At 38.5% G+C, this 14,851-nt stretch overlaps 1 protein-coding gene across 13 annotated transcripts in view; it reads left to right on the forward strand.

Moving 5' to 3' along the window:
- BICD1 (BICD cargo adaptor 1) overlaps nt 1-14,851 on the forward strand; it is a 207,959-nt gene that overhangs the window by 53,559 nt on the left and 139,549 nt on the right. The window lies entirely within an intron of this gene.

Raw genomic sequence — 14,851 nt, forward strand, 5'->3', positions numbered from 1 at the left:
TAGTGAAATTATTTGCAGCTGTTAAAAATAGTGACATAGATGTGTTTAGAATGTGTATGTATCAAGGGCTTCCCTGGTGGCACAGTGGTTGAGAGTTCGCCTGCCGATGCAGGGGACACGGGTTCGTGCCATGGTCCAGGAAGATCCCACATGCCGCGGAGCGGCTGGGCCCGTGAGCCATGGCCTCTGAGCCGGCGGGTCCAGAGCCTGTGCTCCACAACGGGAGAGGCCACAACAGTGAGAGGCCCGCATACCGCAAAAAAAAAAAAAAAAAAAAAAAAAGAATGTGTATCAAGTAAAAATTCAGATTGCAGAAGTGTATGCATATGATGACCCTGTCTACAAAGTAGATATATGCATATGCTAATGTGATTGTGTGATGATGGGCAGTTTTTGGTTTGTTTTTTTATCTTATGGAGAAAAACAGCAGAAGTTATTTTTACAGGTATCAATTACTAAACCACTTACAGTGTGTATTACCTAAATTATACTCTTCCTGGTATAGCTGTAATTTCATAAGATTTAGTCATATCTTTAATTACATAGTAGGCTGATAGGGGAGAATAATCGCTTCTTATGTGTCACTCTCAGAACTCAGAATAATTCTGATTCATAATATCAAGAGATCACCATTGAACACAGCCTAAATGAGAGAATGGGCTCAGCATCAAAGAGGTCAAAGCATGAGCTTTAAAAAGAACAGGCCATGGTCAAAGTATTGTCCACTGGACTGCAATGCTGGTTGCCTGCCTGTTGCAACTAAACAGGCTTGACCACAGTTCTCGCTGGGACTTAAGCTGCAGTTTCCAGGAAAAGGACAGAAAGGTAAGATAGGACAGGACCAGGGTTAAAGGAAACTAATCTGTTTGCTAGATCAGCAAATCAGTCCCTGATTTACAGAAATTTAAGATTGGATTTGATTCAAATGTGATTAACTTCGGTTTGATTCATGCTGGAGACTCTGCTCTGGGATATCCTGTCTGGTAGACAGACCACCGAAGCAAGAATCTCATGACTTATTAGAAAGTCAGAAATATTAGAAAGGCAGGCAGGTGGCCACTTGTTTGGTTCTCAGTAGTCTCTAAAGCTGTGCAGGAGCCTGGCGACTGACTGACCGGGTAGGTAAAAGGGCCGGCAGCTCTCCCCGCTGCTGTTGTAGGGAGTTGCTCTGTTACCGTTGCTGGCTGTCCTGGCGCACTGCAGGCTGGCATCTGGGGGTCACTCAATTCAGCACCTTCCAGCTGGGATGAGGGAAGTTTTGTCTTGCATTTTAGTATAAGGGGTTTTATTTCCAGGAAAATAGCTGTTCCTTACTTAAAACAGCACTCCACTTGTAACAGATAGCAGCCTCTTCTCTCCACATGGGGATAGGTTTTGGAGAGTGTAAAATATTAACCTAAAGAACGTGAAGTACTTCATAGTTCTTTTAAGGCCACTGAAAAGTAAATAATCCTTTAAGAGGGGGTTACTCCACAAGTGAAGGGACCATGCTTTGCATTTTTTCTGTGTAAAGTAGTCTGTGCCTCTGTAGAAACTGCAGGCCACACCTCGAGTGATAAAGCAATTCTGCAGCGAAACCCATTTACACCAGATTCTGGATGTCATTCCCACCAGAAACAATTCCAAGAACATACTTATATTTTAAATAAATGATAAAAGCAGTTTCTAGATGAAGTGTATATTACGAAGTAGAAACTTTTGTTATTGGTATATTTATCAATCCATATTAACCTAAGTTAAAGCTAATAGAAAAATATTGATCCCTTCTTAAAATAGATAAAACACATTTTGAGGTAAGTTGTTTTTCTTCCTATTTGTGCCAGTGCTTAAAATCTAATGATACGATAAGCTTTCCTCAACCCTCTTAGGGTCCTTGGCTGGACCTGAAAATTAAACTGACAAAGACATTAACAATATAAATTTTGTGTGATACTTTCATCAGGAAGTGAAGACCCGAAGAAACTATTAAACCTGAGTATTTTTATAATACTATTTTGAGCAAATTTGATGAAGAGTGGACATTTGTGGAGAAATATGGTGGGTCAAAGTGTATGAGATTACTGAAGTAAGCTGGGGGAACCTTAGCAAGGCCTGATTCTTTGGATTTTTCTGTGTCCGTCTGTCTCCAGAATGAAGGATGTGCCTTTCTTCTCATAAGAGGAGGGCATGTCTCACATGAGAGTTTTATGACCTTCCTTGCCTCTGTCATTTTCTCAAACTCCTTCATCCTAAAATATTTGATATGCCAAGGTACCATATTTTCGAGCAGCATATCCTGAACCCCAACAGTAGGTTCAATAGTAAAGGAATCTAAATTTCTACTTTCTTGATACCAAAAGCATGGAAATAAGCAAAATATTTTCATAGCTATACTACTGATTTTTCAAAAAATATATATGCAGTTTGTGTGTTAGGCTGAATTCATATTTTTGTAGTAGGATTAAAGGGGAACTTAAAGTGAAGGATTCCCCTGGGATTCCCCAGGCAAAGAAGCAAAGCCCTATTTATTCACTGAGCCCAACTGAGCCCAGACTAGAATTTCTTTCTTAGACATCCTTTCCCTTCTGCAGTGCACAGCGAGTGACGTCCAGACGGGGACTTCAGTGTTTCTGAACTCCTTGGCCCGATAGTCAGCTCTAGTGATCTGCTCAGAGAGCCCTGAGAATTTCTGTCTAGACCTTGCAGTCACCCACTGAGACATGTCTTCTGGGTCTGCTTTCCCACGTTCTTCGTAGATGTGTGGGTGTATTCTCTAATGTCTTCTGGAAGAGTCTGAGCTGCACTTAGCCTTCCATCTAAAGAGGGACTCAAGATGCCTTAAAATAGGCACCCGTCACGCATCTACTTATGATTCTGGAGTAAGGCCTTTCTCTTGATGTTTCCTGCGATCAGATTTCCAAATATGCTTTTCACTTGGGTCTCTTCATTCCCTTCTGCAAAGGGTTTCCTACGCAAGGTTACCCTCATCCTGCTGCAAGTACACGGTCCCCTCGAGGAGTCTAAAATAGAGCCTTTCCTTCAGTAATTCACAACTCTGGTCTCAACAGGTTACATTTTCCTCCTAATATTGTCCTGCTAAATCAAATGTCATGCCGTCTTCCAGAAGATCACCATTTGTAAACATTTTATTAATAATAAAATTTGCATTTATTGGACACTTATTTTTTTAACATACATGATCCCATTTAATCCTTACAGTAATGTTATTAAGGGACATTCGCTTTCTCAGTCTGGGGTGTCAGTGACTCCTCATCCCTGTGTATCCCAGCTTTTAATAGATTGTTGCTGTTGGTTCCTGTCACGTTCTCTTGTATGTACGTGTGTATGTATGTATCTATTAATACATACACATTTAAAAATTTATTCGACTGTAGCTTTAGAGGAGCGTCAGGAGGTAGAAAAAATAAATGTTTTCAATCCATCTTTACGTGGAAGTTGGAATATTACTTTTTACAGTGGAATCACGAATGAATTTAGGAATATTTTTAGCATTTGAATAGATGCATAAAAGAACTAAAGAGTTGTTTATTAAAAATTCCACTTTTTACTAATTTGTCGTATTGAATGCCATGGTGTGTAGAAATTCTGGCTATGAAATGAAAACAGTTATTTTTAGACTTGATTTTTTTTCTAATTAACATTTGAAATCATTTAAAGTTACTATTAGGAGCCCTTCATTTTATGCATATAAATGCAACAAGACAGCTGGTTATCTTATGCATTACAGGAAGGGTTATGTTTTAGCACATTCTCAAAGTCAGCTAAGCTAATTGTCAAAAAATATTTCTCACTCACCGGCTTTTGGAACATAATTCAGTTTTCTTAGCAAATTTTACTTATTATTGGGATATACTTGTTATAATTCTAACAGAAAAAGAACACTGACCTATGTAATTTTAGTTGTCATTAAATTTGTCTCTTTACATCTATATGTACCTCATCAATTTAGCCAAAGCAAAAGCAAATCTAGAAGTCCCTGCACAGCAGATTGCAGGGGAGGAAGTATCTGCTGATGTGTCTGCACTGTAAAACCCTGCTGTCTGGTGGAATTATGATAGTAATTGCTCTAAGATGCATCCTGTTTACAAAGACTAATGTTGCAGCTGTTTTTAATTAGCTGCTACAAGTGAAAACTTGCCAGTGTATGCTTGTTAGAGCTACTTAAACTTATTCCATTCCAAATAAAGGAGAATTTAAAGATAGCATGGTAGAACAGGAAACTGTTCATTAACAACCAAGTTCAGAGAGGTGGTGGTAAATATCTGAATGTATCCTTCTGATTTTATGGCAAGGAGAAAAACTCAATTTCCTGTGGTACAGACAATTATGTTCTGTATTGTAGTTTTCCAGTTTTTTCTTATATCTATATTTCTGTCCTGAGCAGATGAATCATTCTCGAGGAAAAGGCTCTTTGCAGTCCCCACTCTTTGGACTGTGCATAGAAAATACTTACATGAGGTTTGTAGTATTTCCATTCATAAAGGTTTTAGAAATTGTTTTGAGAAAATCAAAAGGTTAGAAATGAAGGAGAGTTAAAAGTGTTATCATGAAGTTTGGTGACTATCATTCATAGAGATTTGTTCAGTGGGTTGGAAAAATCTATGTTAATTTTCTTATTTTCTTTGATTCTACAGGCCTTGAGGCCATTTTGCCATTAGTTGTTTTTTTTTGTTTTTTTTTGTTTTTTTTTGTGGCCTCTCCCGTTGCGGAGCATAGGCTCCGGACGCGCAGGCCCAGCGGCCACGGCTCACGGGCCGCTCCGTGGGATCCGCTCCGTGGCACGTGGGATCCTTCCGGACCGGGGCACGAACCCGCGTCCCTTGCATCGGCAGGCGGACTCTGAACCACTGCACCACCAGGGAAGCCCCAGGGAAGCCCCTACTATTAGTTTTAAAATGGTAATATTGATGCTCATAGTCAGGACCATTGAAGAAAGCTGACATTTTAAAATTTTTTAAATTAATTTATTTTATTTTATTTATTTTTGGCTGCATTGGGTCTTCGTTGCTGTGCGTGGGCTTTTCTCTGGTTGCAGTGAACGGGGGCTACTCTTCTTTGCAGTGTGCGGGCTTCTCATCGCGGTGGCTTCTCTTGTTGTGGAGCACGGGCCCTAGGCGTGCAGGCTTCAGTACTTGTGGCGCACGGGCTTAGTTGTTTCGCGGCATGTGGGATCTTCCTGGACCAGGGCTCCAACCCATGTCCCCTGCATTGGAAGGCGGATTCTTAACCACTGCACCACCAGGGAAGCCCAAAGCTGAAGCCCAAGAACATTTTAGGTTCTTGTAAAGAGTTTAAATCATCTGTGATGGTATCTAATGCAGTGCCTTGCATAGAGAAAACGTATTTATTGATTTGATTTCATGGTACACTGATGACACTGATCTCTTGCTACTCTGTGGCCTTGAATAATCAGTAATTGACTGTCACTGAAGTGTTATATGACAGATGGTTGTTTTCCATCCTAGGTGAAGACTTAATGAGAATTTACTTAAAATAACAGCAAAGAAACTTAGACTTTAGAAAAGCAAAACAAGGATGATAAAAATCCTTTTGCTATAAGACTCCTTTTGCCTGAAACTTTGGAAATAAGTAGATAAATTAGATAGCTAAATTCTCTTTCAGCTTTTGATTACTTGATTTTCATTGTTGTTTGCAAAGTTTATGAAACCTAAATTTTCTTCAATTCACAAAATGTGTTTTATGGTTGAATAGAAGAGCCATAAACTTTTCTATTCCTTTTAGCTACATTCCTGCAGAACCACATTTTTGGTTTTCAATATGATTTGTTGAATTCCAGAAATTTATCTATAAATCATTTGTTAGGAACATGTTATTATGTATAAGTTCCATCCAGATGGAAGTCTCTACCCTTTCATGGGCCTGGACTAATAGTGCCAGAGAACACAGAAGCAGACCCACCCCAGGCACCCCCCTCCTTCCCTGGCCTTCACTCTCTGGCACAGCAAGCAGCGACTCCACTATCTCAAGCCACTGGTAGAGTCCCTTCCCCAGGACCTGGGAAGTAATTTTAGCCCAAGGTAAAGGTTGTGCCTAATTCAAATGATTGCTTTTGTCACATTCTCTACATTCACAGGAATGTTTTATTATTAATCACAAATCATAAGCGATTCCTATTCTTTTAAAATGCTTCTAAAGAGCTACATCCACTGCTATGATTTTGATGCCTTAGTAGTCGCTTAGGCTAAGCTGTGCTCTGGTCAAAAACAACCCCCAGCATTTCAGGGACTTGCAACAGCAAAGGTTTATCTCTCATGCTATACCTCCATTGCAGGGAGCTAAGACTCTATTCCACGTCACTGTCATCCTGAGACATAAGCTGAAGGAGCAGCCCCTCGCTGAGGCTTTGCTAGTCCTTCAGCAGAGAGAGAAAAACAGAGCGGAAACTTACAATGGATCTTAAAGCTTCTGCTTGAAAAGGATGCATGTCATGTCACACACATTGTACAAACCCAGTCAGATGGCCGCTCTGGGAATGTGCAGTCCTGCAGAGAGGGCCACCACAAGCCATGCAGCCAGGCCTGGCGTCAGTGGGGCAGGGTTGTATAATCATTCCATGGTGAGGGGCAAGGAATACTTTTGAATAATGTTACAGTCTATTACAGTTATGAAATCTTGAGACTGGCTGTAAATACATTCTCATGTTTCTGTGATGAGGTCTGAACGTTGCTGACTCCTGGCAGAGATAGCCCTCTGTACTCACCATCCCGTTTTATTCTCTTCCTGGGCCTATAGGAAGATAGCCTTTCTCAACCCCTTTGCATCTGTTTGGGGCCAGGAGACTATTTATACCCAGTGGATTAGGGGAGAAGTGATGTGTGGCATGTCCAGACCTAGCTCCCATGCACCTGACAAAGTCCATTCTCCCTAACTCCCTCCCTCCCTCCTTTCTTCCTTCTCTCTCTCTCTCTCTCTCTCTCTCTCTCTCTCTGTACATTGACTGGGTGAGTACAGAGGGCCCTATCTCTCCAAATCACTGCTCAGAGGCAATGTATCCAGGAGAACCGTCTGTCCAGAAACATCTACTTTCAACTATGGGTTAGAACAAATGAACTTTTGTTGTGTTAAGACACTGAGATTTTGTGGTTCCATGTTTCTGTGTTACCCTGTCCTGATCAATATAACCTTCCTTTTTGGTTTACTAGAGTGATGTACATTTTGTAGTGAAGTGGTCAAATACAACATAACCCCTGAAATTGCTGAATGTACATGCACAGTTCTACTGTGGAAATATAAATACGTGACCAAAGAACTGATTTTAAAATTTTATTTCATTTTAATTAATTTAAATTTAAATGGCCACATGTGGCTAATAGCTACCTTATGCGACCACAGAACCTTGAGAGTAGAAAGTTTTTTTGGCTATGTGATATATTATATAAATCTTCCCACTATCTCAGCAATCCAAACATAAAACCAACACACTGTCTAAATTAGACACTTTCTGGGTGACTAAGAGACATAAAAATGAGCAGCAGAAAATAGCTACATCTTTATATAGTGTTTCATTGGTGATGGTTGCGACATTGGAGTACTAGTCAGAGTTCTTTTCTAGTACAAATTGAGATGAAGGGTTCATGTTAATAGCTTCCAAATATAGAGTGCAGAAGAACAAATGGTGGAATGGACATTTTTTGTCAAAGTATAAGTGTGGTCTTTAATGACATAAAATAAATGTAAAATGAACAAGACTTCACATTCATATCTGAGTTTCTTCATTGTGAAGTTTGTGAGGTATGTTAGAGTTGATAACTTTGCAAATGGTGAGCCTTTGCTTAAATCTGTACTACATTTGCAGAGGTGCTTGCAATGCTGGGAACCACTTACAGGTGTTATAAAAGACTAAGTTTTTCTATGTTTAAAGGACTATTTCAAAGGAGCTGAGTCACGTAATGAAAAGAACATTGGATTCGGAGCAAAATGTCTAGATATTTGTGTTGTCCACTCTCACTAACTGGCTATATGAATTTGGGCAGGTTATTTAAACTCTCTGGGTCTCAAGTTTCTTCCACAGTGAACTTATGAGCTTGGACTACTCACCAATCTCTAAAACTCTATGGCTGAACGTCCCTCTATGTCAGTCCTTTTTTTTCTCCTTAACCATTTGTTGTTCACATGTGGAAAGGAGGTATTAGAATGAGCCCACCCATGTCAACATGACTTAACTCTGCTCCAGGAAATTCTTGCCCAGAAAGATGAGACAGTAAATTAATAAATAGCTTCACTGTTTGCTTCAGGGAATTCTGCAGATCAGTTTATCAGGACAAACAGTTTGCTCATCTGGGCAAACAGCTCTCTTATTAGAATAATATATCATTCACCTGGGCAAACAACTTGACGAGTACATGGAAGAATGACATTATGCATCGTGGTCTTGAAAGTGAATCTGCTATAAATGCTATCTTATTTTACTATCTAACTGGCACGAAAATATCTTAGTATGTGAGTCTAGCATGTATTTCCTATCTAGCATGAGACTCTACATAGTTTGTATATGAATGAGGTTAATTATAACGAAGTTAATGAAATCATAGTCATTGAGTTAATTATAACAAGGTGGGTGAGCAAAATCAGTTTTCTATGTCAAACAGTTTACAACTTTATATAAAACAATCACTTGTCTGTAATATACGTTCTAAGAAATTCAGTTTTCTATGACAAACATACATACTCTTAAAGTTACAGCTTAAAGCCTTTGTAGTTTGAAAGTGCAGACCACAGAGGTTCCCAGACATTACTTACCCAACATTAAGAGCTACTTATTAGTTTAACAAGAGACAGGGCATGTGCAAATTTAAACTTAGAGCAGAAACTTGTGCCTTTTGCTTAAGTGTTCTTTGTTCAATGTGCTCTTTTTGTTGTTGTTGTGGAGTTTTGTTTTTTTTAAACATCTTTATTGGAGTATAATTGCTTTACAATGGTGTGTTAGTTTCTGCTTTATAACAAAGTGAATCAGTTATACATATACATATGTCCCCATATCTCTTCCCTCTTACGTCCCCCTCCCTCCCACCCTCCTGTTCAATGTGCTCTTAAGAAAGTACCCTGAATTCTTAAATAACCTGTGTCCAAGTTCTTTTTCTTGAAGTTTCTCACTAAATACCTTTATCACCCATGAGTTCTCTCATTAATTTTAACTAAGCCTGAATTAAACTATTCTCAAGCTTACGATTGTTATTTCTTCCTGAAGACCAATAGGAAAAGCTTTGTCCTTAGGTTCACAGTTTTACCTCAGGAATTTCAATCACAGATCTGAGAGCAGCTTGTTGAGGATATGAAGTTAGAACTTAGAATGTGCCCTGAGAAAAGGGTCCCGTGACATTCACATCTGTTGCTTTGACATGGCCGTTTTGATGTGGAAGCATTTGATATAGACTGGAAAGGACACAGTTTCAGTCAAAAGAAGTTACCAAATAGTGTACAAAGTGGACACCGTAACCTCCCGAGCCTCCCCCCACTGTTGACCAGCCTGTATGTTGTATTCTTTTTCCCTTCCTCCCACCTGTTCCCCTACTCCCTGCCCTGCCCTGTCCATGTTGGATACTGTGGCGGATCAGAGATGTGGTGAGGCATAAAATCAAAGGGAAGTGTGAGATGTGTTGAGGGTTAACTAACATCTGGCAGGCCAACCACGTGTGACCAACATTAGAAGTTTACCAGCCGTCTTCCTCATCTCAGGAAAAGCCACCTGTCATTCAAAGCAAAGCATCTTCTCCTTTCTGAGGTTTTACCTGTATCTTTGATGTCTGTACCTCAAATTCAACTTCTCTCTTTTCTCCCTAAAAGTTAAAGGTATTGATGGGAGTAGGGGTTAGGGTGGAAATGTTTGGGCCTGTGGAAGAACAATTCATCTTAGTATTGGTTCTAAGAAAAGAATCTGATTATGGTTATCAGATTACTACAATCAGGCTGAAAGGACAAAACCTCTAATGTTTTCTTATTGACAAAGGAATTTTCAGCACTTTACCAAGGAGGGTACATATAGAGACTTGAAGACAGCTTCCTTGACAGCCAATTGGTATGTATACCTTCAAAATTAATGACTATATTTCCCAAGAAATAGGATTAACCTTATGAAGTCTGGATGTCTCAAAGTAACTTGCTACAAACTAGTTAAGACACTTTTATGATGACAAGGTACAGATCAGCCATAGGTAAGAAAGAGCCTTCAACAGCATGAGTTAGGATTTATAGTCTTAGCATCTTCCAGTCCTAGGTATTGTGACTAGCCTCCACCTGTATCATCGAGCTGTAACTCTCTAACACAAATCTCTGAGTAACAAGTATGCATCATATTTTTAAAAATCCTTTATAATGATGATTTTGGGGAAAGGACCAAATATCCTTGAAGTTCTCACAGGCTTTTTAATAACATTTTTTGGGAGGAATGATTATACGAGTAACACATATTGCTAAATGCTCCAAAAATACTGAAAAAAATAGTGAGGAGGCTGAAAGTCCACCATAGTCAGAGTCAGGGTCAGGGATGAATGTTGCATTACTTGATAATAAAAAACAGCAATTGTGCATTTTGACAAGGCTGTCTGAATACCCTTCTTTGTAGCAGGGTACTCCCACTTGTAATTCTGTTTCCCCACCCACGTCCTTCCCATGTGGTGGTTGAGAGGTACCTCTAAGCCTACTTATTTCATTGTCTCACACTTCCCCTTTAGTTCTTTGTACTGCACCAAGCTCTGCTTTTCTTAAATTGGCCCCCACTCTCATGGCCTCTGATGGTCCGTAAACAAGAACTGTTCATCCTCTTCCCCTCCCTCCAAGGCCTTTGCTAAACTTATCACCCTCAGTTTCCTTCTACTTCCTTCTTGCCAGTTCACAGTCAGTGTCTTCCTTTAAGACCAACATCACAAAGGAGACTTCAGGTTTGAGCCGTGGTTTCATCAATTACTGAACCTGTGTTTCTAGACAAGGTTCTTAACTTTAATTCCCCGTGATCTTTTTTCCCTTTGATATCATGGGTCAAGCTATTGCTCATTTCTGCCTTTATTGATATTTCAGTTTTTTTCCATTAACATTATATACTGTGAACCCCATGAAAGGTCAGCATTACTATGCTCCTGAGTAGGACTGAAATTCATGTCTTTAGAAAGAAATGAATTTGATGCTAGTAGGGATGAGTTGTAGAGAGAAGTAAATGGGAGGAAAAAAGGAAGTTATTGTGAATTAGAACAAAATTTATTAAGAGTTCTTATAAATTTCTGGCAAGAAAATGTTGAGGATAATTAAAAGTTTAAAAATTATGTAAGATACTATATCACTTAGAATTAGGATTCAGCAACTTTTCACAGAAAACTCAGACAGGAATTGTTTAAACATAAAAGTCCAGAGGTAAGTAGTTCAGGGCTAATGTGGCAATCCCATAGTCACAAGAGGCCCAGGCTCCTTCTTACCTTCTTTTCTACCATCCTTAGTCCTGGTTTACATGCCCAAAGTCTCCCCATGGTCACAAGATGCTCCTGGTGCTCCAGCCATCATGTCCACATTCCAAGCTGAAAGAAAATGGAATGGCAAAAGTGCACATCTCTCAACTGATTCAGCCCTCTTTGAAAGAGATTCCCTGGTTTCCACCTACTTGACTTCTGCTTACATTTCCTTGAATACCCCTAGAAGCCAAGGAGGTTAGGAAAAGTAGTCTTTAAACTGGGCACATTGCCACTCCAAATAACATCAGCATTTCCTACTAAGGAAGAAGGAAGAGTGCATATTGTATAGGCAACTCACAGGCCCTTCCACAATAGCAAGCTAGGGCACAGATAACCAGATGATGATTTTGCTCTAGTTTAGGCTAAACAAGCTCATATCTTTCTCTGCTTAAGCTACTTCAGTACTTCTTAACTTCCTATAAGTTCACAGCAAAAGTTTCCTATTATTTTATTAGTGCTTCTTATTATATTCCTTAATTCTAATTTCTTGCTGCAGTTCTGCTATACACAGTCTGGGATAGTTGATGACCATTCACTGGGCTTTGAATCCTGGCCATGCCACTTACCAGCTGGTGACTTAGGCAAGTTACCTAAGCTTACGTGCAAAATAGGAAATGTCATTTGTTATTATAAATAATGCTTTTTAGGCTGAGACAATTTTTAATTGATTTTTTATTGAAGTATAGTTGATTTACAATATTGTGTTAGTTTTTGCTGTACAGCAAAGTGATTCAGTTATACATATATACATTCTTTTTCATATTCTTTTCCAGTATAGTTTATTATAGGATATTGGATATAGTTCCCTGTGTTATACAGTACAACCTTGCTGTTTATCCATTCTATATACAGTAGTTTGCATCTGCTAACCCCAAACTCCCAGTCCATCTCTATCGCATCCCCACTCCCCCTTGGCAACCACAAATCTATTCTGTATGTCTGTGAGTCTGTTTCTGTTTCATAAAAAAGTCTATTGTGTCATATTTTAGATTCCACATAGAAGTGATATCATATGGTATTTGTATTTCTCTTTCTGACTCACTTCACTTAGTATGATAATCTCTAGGTCCATCCATGTTGCTGCAAATGGCATTATTTCATTCTTGTTATGGCTGAGTAGTATTCCATAGTGCATATATACCACATCACCTTTATCCATTCATCTGTTGATGGTCATTTAGGTTGCTTCCATGTCTTGGCTATTGTAAATAGTGCTGCTATGAACATGTATCTTTTTGAATTATAGTTTTGTCTGGATATATGCCGAGGAGTGGGATTGCTGGATCATATGGCAAGTCTATTTTTAGTTTTTTGAGGAACCTCTGTACTGTCCTCCATAGTGGCTGCACCAATTTACATTCCCACCAACAGTATAGGAGGGTTCCCTTTTCTCCACATGCTCTCCAGCATTTGTTATTTGTAGACTTTTTTTTTTTTTAACTTTTATTGGAGTATAGTTGATTTACAATCTTGTATTAGTTTCAGGTGTACAGCAAAGTGAATCAGTTATATAATACATATACATATATCCATTCTTTTTTTTTTTTTTTTTTTTTTTAGACTTTTTCCCCATATAGGCCGTTACGGAGTATTGATTTGTAGACTTTTTAGCGATGGCCATTCTGACCAGTGTAAGGTGGTACCTCACTGTAGTTTTGATTTGCATTTCTCTAGTGATTAGCGATGTTGAACATATTTTCATGTGCTGCTTTATGGCCATCTGTATGTCTTCTTTGGAGAAATGTCTACTTAGGTCTTCTGCCTATTTTTTGATTGGGTTGATTGTGTTTTTGTTATCAAGCTCTGTGAGCTGTTTGTATATTTGGGAAATTAAGCCCTTGTCAGTTGCATTCTTTTTTTTTTTTTAATTAATTTATTTTTTCACACACACACACACACACACACACACACACACACACACTGTATTTTATTTTTACAAGAGATAAATAAACTGACACCAAGCATTCTCAATGGATGACCACAGCAAAATCAACAATGATTGCAATTACCAAACATGAAACACACTCATACTATGTCATAATATTGACATTCAGTCCAGTAATCCTCCACTGTAACAGTTCCTTTACTTTGCAGTGAAAATTGATTTGTATATTTTTTGCCTGTGAGTCCTTGTGGGATTTTCCTTTTTTTTTAATTCAAACATAAAGTCACAAAAATTATAATCATCCTCATCAGTTCACTCAGTCCCATGTAATTAATTTTTATTTTCACCTTGATCTTTTGTTAGCACTTTTATAAATTCATCAGTTTTCCATTAGAGTTCTGAAAATGCTTATTCATTCAGTTCAGCAGTATACTCAGTTACCAGAATCCTGTACTTTTCAGAGTCTTTTCCATGAATTACTTGAAGATGAAACCCTTTTATAGGAACACTTTTGCAAAAGCATCAGAGTACACCCAGAACTGTCTGTAAATGACAAAAAACTTAAAAAAAGAACATGGTTAAAGATTTGATGAAAGTTCATAATAATGCAATATACAAGGAAATTTACTTATTTCTGAGATATACATTTTAAAGTAATAACTAGAATTATGACTTATAACATTATACCAAAACATATAAGATTTTTAGAAATTTCATGTAATGTCTGAAACATTTATATTAACATATTTCCATACAAATAACCCAAAGAAATTTTAGTATTAGTTGTTTGTTTGTTTATACCACAGGTTCTTATTAGTCATCAATTTTATACACATCAGTGTATACATGTCAATCACAATCGCCCAATTCAGCACACCACCATCCACACCCCACCACAGTTTTCCCCCCTTTATGTCCATACGTTTGTTCTCTACATCTGTGTCTCAACTTCTGCCCTGCAAACCGGTTCATCTGTACCATTTTTCTAGGTTCCACATACATACGTTAATATACAATATTTGTTTTTCTTTTTCTGACTTACTTCATTCTGTATGACAGTCTCTAAATCCATCCACATCTCAACAAGTGACTCAGTTTCGTTCCTTTTCATGGCTGAGTAATATTCCATTGTATATATGTACCACATCTTCTTTATCCATCCATCTGTCGATGGGCATTTAGGTTGCTTCCATGACCTGGTTATTGTAAATAGTGCTGCAATGAACATTGGGGTGCATGTGTCTTTTTGATTTATGGTTTTCTCTGGGTATATGCCCAGTAATGGGATTGCTGGATCATATGGTAATTCTATTTTTAGTTTTTTAAGGACTCTCCATACTTTTCTCCATAGTGGCTGTATCAATTTACATTCCCACCAACAGTACAAGAGGGTTCCCTTTTCTCCACACCCTCTCCAGCATTTGTTGTTTGTAGATTTTCTGATGATGCCCATTCTAACTGGTGTTACCTCATTGTAGTTTTGACTTGCATTTCTCTAATAATTAGT

The sequence above is a fragment of the Delphinus delphis genome, chromosome 11 (genome assembly GCF_949987515.2).
Source record: "Delphinus delphis chromosome 11, mDelDel1.2, whole genome shotgun sequence".
Taxonomy (NCBI): Eukaryota; Metazoa; Chordata; class Mammalia; order Artiodactyla; family Delphinidae; genus Delphinus; species Delphinus delphis.